This window comes from Ursus americanus, chromosome 1 (genome assembly GCF_024610735.1).
Source record: "Ursus americanus isolate L20-20 chromosome 1, mUrsAme1.1.p, whole genome shotgun sequence".
In the NCBI taxonomy this organism is placed as follows: domain Eukaryota; kingdom Metazoa; phylum Chordata; class Mammalia; order Carnivora; family Ursidae; genus Ursus; species Ursus americanus.
The window spans coordinates 92,883,712-92,891,683 of record NC_142127.1 but is presented as its reverse complement, the minus strand read 5'-3'; positions in this window follow the sequence as shown (position 1 = coordinate 92,891,683).

Here is a 7,972-nt window from a genome sequence, read left to right as displayed (position 1 = left end):
TCTTAGTAACGTATTTTATATAATTCAATATGTCCCACAATATCATTTCAACTTATAAGCAATATAAAAAATTATTAGTGAAATACCTTTAGGGGGTGCTCTTTTAAACCGGGTGTTCATTTTATACTTAGAGTCTACCCCTAATTTGGATTAGCCACCTTTCAAGTGCTCAATAGCCACACATGGTTAGTGGCTGCTGTATTGATCAGCAGAGTTCTGGACTGTAAGATGCATGAAAACAATACGCCATGTCTGTTTCACTCTCCACTGTATCCCAGGGCCTATCCCAGTGCCTGACAGGTAGGAGACACCCAGTGTTTGTTGAATTAATAAATTGACAGGAGAGGCATTTAAAATATTTAATAGCACAGCAAAAGCACTGACCAAACAGTATAAGTCCCTGTACCAATCAAAACTGACACAGGTTGTTGACAGTCAACAACCGGTACTGCTACATTTGTGGGAACTGATATACTATCAGCCAAGAGTACGTGACCTGGTCCAAACCCTTCATATCTCAAATGAGAACACAGTGTCCGAACAGGTTAAGCGATTTGCACGTAGTCACACATTCTTTATTGCAAAAACTAGGATTAGACAATCAGGTCTCAACTTCCAACCCAGAAAGCCTTCCGTGATAGTCATTCAGTAGTAAGCACCTACTGTGTGCAAAAGCACCATGTTGGGCCCAGTGGGAGAAGAAACATAACGAATGATATTCATGTGCTTCCAAGAACAGCCCAGCCAGTTAAGATCATTCTCATTTTCAGTGGGCCAGAAACTTCAACTCAAGCTAATTTAAATTAAAAAAGGCATTTATTCAGCTCGGTAATTGAAACCCTGGAGGTAGAGTTTCCTTCTGGTGCAGATTCATCCAGACTCATTTGCCAGCAGGCTCCTCAGTTTTCCTGCCCCTCTGGGGCTGTCTTCCTTCGTGGGTTGACTTCATCAGCCATGGTTCCCCCAGCTCTAAACTACCCCGCCTCAAATTGCCACATTAAGCCCAACAAAAAACAGCTATCTGTTTCAGAAATCCTGGGAAACATCTCTTTGCATTGTGTCGGCCGTGATAAGACTGATCTGCTATCGTTACCTCAAAAACAGCTCTGTGTGCAGGAGATAAAATATTCTTGCTCGAGTTAGTCTGGGACCATCCCCAGGGCTAAGTGTGGGGCCACTAGTGGTAGGCAGCACGTAGGCCTAAAGTCAGGAAGAACTTGGAGTGAGCTTACTTCACAAGGGGTAGAGAATGCTGGTGTGCAAGACACAGTAATACCTACTCTGGAAACTGTTTTTTAATTTAATTACCCCACCTTCAAAAAGATAGAAGTCAATCTGAAATGTCCCTTCTCTCTTCTTTCTCTCCTCCATTTTTCCTGTCTTTCTTCTTCTCATTCTTTCTCTCTCTTTTTAAGATTTTATTGAGAGAGAGAGAGAAAGAGAGAGTGGGGGGAAGGGCAGAGAGAGAGAGAGAGAGAGAGAGAGAATCTCAAGCAGACTCCCCACCAAACGTGGAGCCCGATGCAGGGCTCCATCTCACGACACTGAAATCATGATCTGATCTGAAATCAAGAGTCGGACACTTAACCGACTGAGACACCCAGGCATCCCTCTTTCATTCTCTTCAAGGTGGAAACACCAGGCAGACAGAATTGAGAGCTATGGTCAAAATCAAAATAGAAAAGTCATTTTAGTGTTTCTTTTTTGCTCCTTTAGATCTTGCCTTGAAAACCATTATTATTTGTATTTGTCTTACTATAATAGAGTTTTAGTCCAGAAGACCATGCCATACACCTGACTTAAAAAACAAAACAAAACAAAACAAACTACACCTGAAGATTGTTTATTTGCATCTTGCTAGTTTATTCCTGTTTATACCAGATCTCTAAATAATCTTGTATACATTTCTAGGCTCCATCAACAAATATGAAAACATTTTATACATTTCATATTTTATCTGTTTTATATACTTGCTACATAATTTCTAAGCCACAACACTCTGGTATTGATTATAACATCACACCTTGCTTAAAAGCATATTTCTTAAACTAATATGATTTGTGAAAGTATCGAAAGTTAGCTGAAAGTATAGTGAGAGTACCTAATTTATTTAGGAAACCTACCTGTGACTTTAATACCTTGTTACTTAAAATGTGTTTCCATGGGCGGGCAACATCAACGTCATGTGGGAGTTTAGTAGAAATGCAGACTCTCCGGCCCCTCCCCAGATCTACCGAATCAGAATCTGCATTTTAACAAGATCCCTAGGTGAGTCCTGTGAGTTTGAGAAGCACTGATTCACCATTGCTGTCAGCTCATCCACACCCATTTTAGATGCTCTTGCCACGGAGACCAGTGTTGGGCACCGAAAGAAGAAAACCACTGGCCCAGAGAAGAGATAGAGTATCTCTGATGTCTAGTGCCTTGGCCCACCAGACAAGGACATAACGCAGCTTTCCACGGTTGGAGGAAAAGCTAGCATAAAGGTAATGGAAGGACAGACCTGAATTTATCATGGTTATTTGCTACTCATCCAAAGAACAGAAACTCCCAAACCCAGTGAGTTGCACTAAGGAAAAAAAAATGTGTGTGTGAATGTTTTAAAGAACCATGTTTCTCCAAAAGTGACCCAGAGCTTTCTTGAAGACAGCCTTCCTGATCCCCATGTTGCAAGGGCCTGCGTGATGCTAGCAAATACCCACGACGTCAGAACATGTTTCCCAGCCTCATTTCACACCAGTGTTATTAATTCAAGAAACTCAACGTGACCTACCACACCTGTGTTTTAACTACAAAAATTACAAATTGTCATTTACCCACTTTTTAATCAGCTACTTCTAGCAAGGGCAGAAAAGAGTAAACCACCACATGCGCAATTAGTGAGAATTTGTTGCTTTTGACGAGCTATCCTAATACAGCCCTTCTTTTTTTTTTTTTTTTTTTTTTTAATAATCACTATGCCCAATGTAGGGCTTGAACTCCTGACTGCAAGATCAAGAGTCACATGCTGTACTGACTGAGCCAGCCAGGAGCTCCATGCAATGTAGATCTTATTGCCACTATCAAAGCAGCTCTGAAAAAGAATAGTTTCTCTCAATAATTTAGAATCTGTTTACTAATGGGTAATGATGTGAGAAACGTACTCTCACGGGGGATAAAGACCTGGTACACAAAATGTCAAAGTTGTATTTAATCCACACGGTCACAGTACAATTCTAGCTAGATCATTTATAAAAGATTACCTCTAGGATAAACATTTGTCATATTGTCTTCCCAGCAGCCCTTCTTTCTATGAAAAGCCACCTTTTCCCTTTGGGAAAAGCCACCCTTCCCTTCCCTTCCCCACTCTGTGTTTCTGGCCACAGGGCTTGTCACCAAGCCTTCCCCACACTGGCCGCAGCGGGAATTACAAAACCCAACCTGCCAATCAGAGCAACTTGTCCCTCAAGCCATTGGTATTGGTTCGAGGGCAGTCACGTGATCCAGGGAGGACCAATCAGAGCCCATCCCTAGCAATTTTTACATCTTTATCCAGAGAAAGAGGCTAAATTGGGATGGTTTAAGCCTAGACTTTACAAACTCCAAGACAAGTCTCTCTCAGAAGCCATCAGGCCAACACAGCTTAGGGAAGAGATGGGGGTAAGAAACCCCAAATCTGGTGGTCCTTGAGGTCAGCTCCTGCCCACCACTATTTTGACTGGTAAAATGAGTCTGTGTGTGTGTGTGTGTGTGTGTGTGTGTGTGTGTGTGTGTGTGTGTGTGTGTGTTGCTTAAGCTAGTTTTGGGTCATTCACAACTCAAAAGTCCTAGTATACAAACAAGAAAGTGAAAGGAGGAATTCAAAATGAAATTCATTGAAGCTTAAGACGGTAGCTTGTTACTATTGTGAAATTGAGGTTATTATCTTTAGTCAACAGAATCATTTAGCCTTTACCAGGAGTCTGGTACCTTCTATCTCCCCATCTCTGTAAAGCAGGAATCCTATTTCCAGGCCTTCCTTTTCTTCCTGCAGTAGGTCAGGCAAGCTAAGGTTTTTGAGTCAACACAGCAAAAAAGAAGTGGAAAGCAGTGTTCCCTTTTAGACAGATCTGCCTGAATTGCTCTCTCCTCCTCTATCCTGATTAACCAGATGAATGGTATGAAATTTCCATTGACTACTCTCTAAGTCAAAATGTTAAGATGGAAAAACAGCATCCATGTGTTGAATCAGTGTTTTACGTACATATTATTTTAATTATTAAAATAAATACCCTGATGACACTAACACAACCATCCTCCCAGCCACAGGATTTGAGCAGCAGGGATGGAAAAACCGGGAAGTCAGTGAGGTGTGCTTGTGACGTGGCCCCACTGAGTGCTTTGTCCCACACAAACTCTCAACACCCTGGCAGCCCAACCCTCCCTATTCAGGCTTGCGTACAAAGATTTCCTGCCCCTCCTTGCCCTTTGAAACTTGCCTATCCTGTATCTCATTACCTGGAGGCATATTCTCTGTTTTTGTCATAACTTAATCCTTTAATCTTATGACACTGACATGGAAAAGTTTTAAAATATATTGCTGTTTTGCAAGATACGTAATAAAAATGCAGAGAAAAGGACTGGGAATGTGTACAACATAATGAGGGAGTGAGGATGGCAAGGGGAGGTTGTGGGATGAGGGTGGATTTTCACCTTTTGTTCCTTGTACTTTTGTATTTTTTGAATCTTTTATATGAAGTCCATGTGTGTATATTAGTTATATAACTTTTTAAAAATGAGTGAGGAAAAAAATGAGAAAAGCCGTAGTTTTGCTCATCCTTCTTTTCCCAAGATGCCCTTCAATAGCAACATTTTTTTTAAAAAAAGATTTTATTTGAGGCGCCTGGGTGGCTCAGTCATTAAGCATCTGCCTTCGGCTCAGGGAGTGATCCTGGTGTTCTGGGATCGAGCCCACGTCAGGCTCTTCCCCTGGGAGCCTGCTTCTTCCTCTCCCACTCCCCCTGCTTGTGTTCCCTCTCTCACTGGCTGTCTCTCTCTCTGTCGAATGAATAAATAAAATCTTTAAAAAAAAAAAGATTTTATTTATTTATTTGAGAGAGAGCGCACACATGATTGGGGGGGGGTGCCGAAGAGCAAAGAGAAAGGGACAAGTAGACTCCCCACTGAGTGCAGGGGGCGGGGGGGGGGGGGTTGCTCATCCCACAACCCTGAGATCTTGACCTGAGCCGAAATCAAATCAAGAGTCCGATGTTTCCTCTGGATTTGCTGACCACCCTGATTTCAGTACTAATGAAGCCTTTTTGGGTTGCAAGTGACAGAGAACCAGATTAAATTACCTTTTTCAAAAAGGGGAATTTATTTTATCATGAGAAACAAAACAAAACAGGCATGGCTTCATTCAGAGTTGGGTTTGGCACTCAAACATTACCATCAGCAGTTTGGTTTTCTGCCTTGCAGCTCTTCCTCCTTTTGCCTGGGCTTCATTCTCAAGTCTTTTCCTACGTGGAGACCAAGCTGGTAACCAGCCATTGCAGGTTTATAATTCTGCCTTAAGTTGCACCAAGTAACCTCAGCAAACACAGAAAATCTCAGTTTAGCTCCGGAGAAAGTCCTGGCATTTAGTGTCATTGATCTGAACCAATTGGGAGGGAAAAGAAATGGAATGCTCTGATTGGACAGGTTGAGAGCATGTGTTTACCAATGGTGTGGAAGCCTGGGATCAGCCCCGCTTGAACCATGGGGATTGAGTTGGTGGAGAAGGGTTGGTGTCCCAAAAGGCACCAAGATACAAAGGGAAAAACATTGCTGGAAAGCAAAAACAAGAAATGTCTACCAGTTCCCCTGACAAGTAGTCACACTGAGTAATCCAATTTCATCATCATTACTCTCTTTTTTTTATGTCTCTAATGTCTGTCCAACGTGCTCTGATTTTTGGTTCTCGACAAATTCATCTTTTTTTTTTCTCCCAAACTTGTTGGAGTCTCAAGGAGCTCTCAGAGCGTTGCTGTTAATGCCAGGAAGGATTGCCTACCAAGCCCTTGTGATCTGGACTGAGAAAGAATAATTTTCCAGGTGAGGAGGATGCATTCAACATGTCTTTCATTCCTTCTATGTATCAAATTGCTTGACCCAGTTCCTACCTATAATAGTAAGTAGCCTCGTGATGGTACTATCCAAGAAAATCAGTATTAAGACAGCATGATCAGGAGTAGAGGTCTGCACCCTACTGATAAGGCTGATAAAGGAAGGTTATGAAGGAGAAGCTTCAAAATCAGCCCATGGCCATCAGGACATGCTTCTAAAAGAAGATATGCAAACTATGTCCCTAAGGACCCATTAAGGGTTCGGCATAGAGGTGAAGGATGAGGGAGTACATGGACATTCCGTGTGGAGAGAACAGTACATGTCAAAGCACAAAAGCAAGTTGGGCCATGGTGCATTTTTGGAATTATAAGCTGGCCAGCATAACCGCAGCTCAGGGGTGGGTAGCAAAGTGGCCTGAGACAAGACTGTAAAAAAACACAAATGAACTTGTCACCCATGTCAAGCCTGGATGTTTGAAAGTTATCTTGCAAACAAGCATCAGCCACTAAAGCCTTTAAGGCAGAAGAAAAATATAATCAAATGTGGTTTTGTTTGTCCACTTTCTGGAGAACAGATTGCAGAGGAATAAGCCTGGAGGCAGGGAGACAAATACGGCCTACTTCAGTAGTCCTGGTAGGTTTGATAACGAGGAATTAAACAAAGCACAGTGGGGATAAAGAAAATGGGGAATCATTAGCAACATACAGGAGATAGAATTGACGGGACAGAAAAACTAGGGAGGGTGGAGGGCAAAAAAAAAAAAAGAAAAAGAAGAAGAGAGAGAAGAAAAGGGGAGAGAGTCCAGGAGGGTTCCCAGGTTTCCAGCTTGGGTGACCAATTGGTTGGTGCTATCATTCCAGCAGAAACGAAGGTTTCAGAAGAAAATGATGAATACGGTTGGGGACATCCGGCTGGAGATGTATAATGGGTCTAAGAGCTGTCAGGACGGGAAATGTAGATGTCATCTGGGACCAGGGGTGGTGAAGCCATGCTTCTGAATGGGTCAGTCAAGGGGATGTATAGTATGAAAAAGGAAGTGGGAGGGACAGAACCCCGGGTATCACCAGCATTTAAAAGTCTAATAGATAACAAGGAGTCAAAAAGATGACAAAGGGGAAAGGACCACACACACAGGGTGCAGTAAGGATGTGGCTCACCCGGAGGGGCAGAATCTCTTCTTCATAGCCATTTGCAATTTCCTTTAGGAAAACTGCCCCATATCCTCCCCACTCCACCTCTTCTCTGCTAAAGCTGCAGATTGGGACAAAGGAAAGGCTTTGGGGTACCTGGCTGGCTTAGCCAGTAAAGCGTACAACTCTTGATCTCGGGGTTGTGAGTTCAAGTCCCATGCTGGGTGTAGAGATTCCTTAAAAATAAAATCTTAAAAAAATAAAAGGCTTTGAAGCACAGGCAGAAAAGCTTCAGCCTCAACACTATAGCCAGCTTGGTCCTGTGACATCATCATACTCCTTTCTGTCCTCCCATGTGTTAACAGGCAATTTTTGCTCACTTCTGGATTTTTGGCCGTCTTCCAGATGCCTGAGGTCACAAATACATGAAGCATTCCAATGGCACTTTCAAGGCATAACTTATCTTTGCAAATAATCAACTAGACTGGAGAAAACTGCTCAGTTTCCCTTCAGAACCAGGAAATTTGCTTTTGCGGGACCCACAGGGCCCCTCTTCCCTACATCTGTTGTTATAAAGAAAGAATGGGTACTGGTGTTTGGCTTATCTTGGAAGGTCATAGATAGAGAAATCTACGTATTGTGTATTTAGTCCTGGGGAACGACTAGGACTTGAATCCCAACCCAGTTCTGCCAGTTAGGAGCTATTGGCCACAAGCACCTCTCTGAGCCTTAGTTTCCTTAGTTGTCAAATAGTGTGAAGATGAAGATGACATGAGATC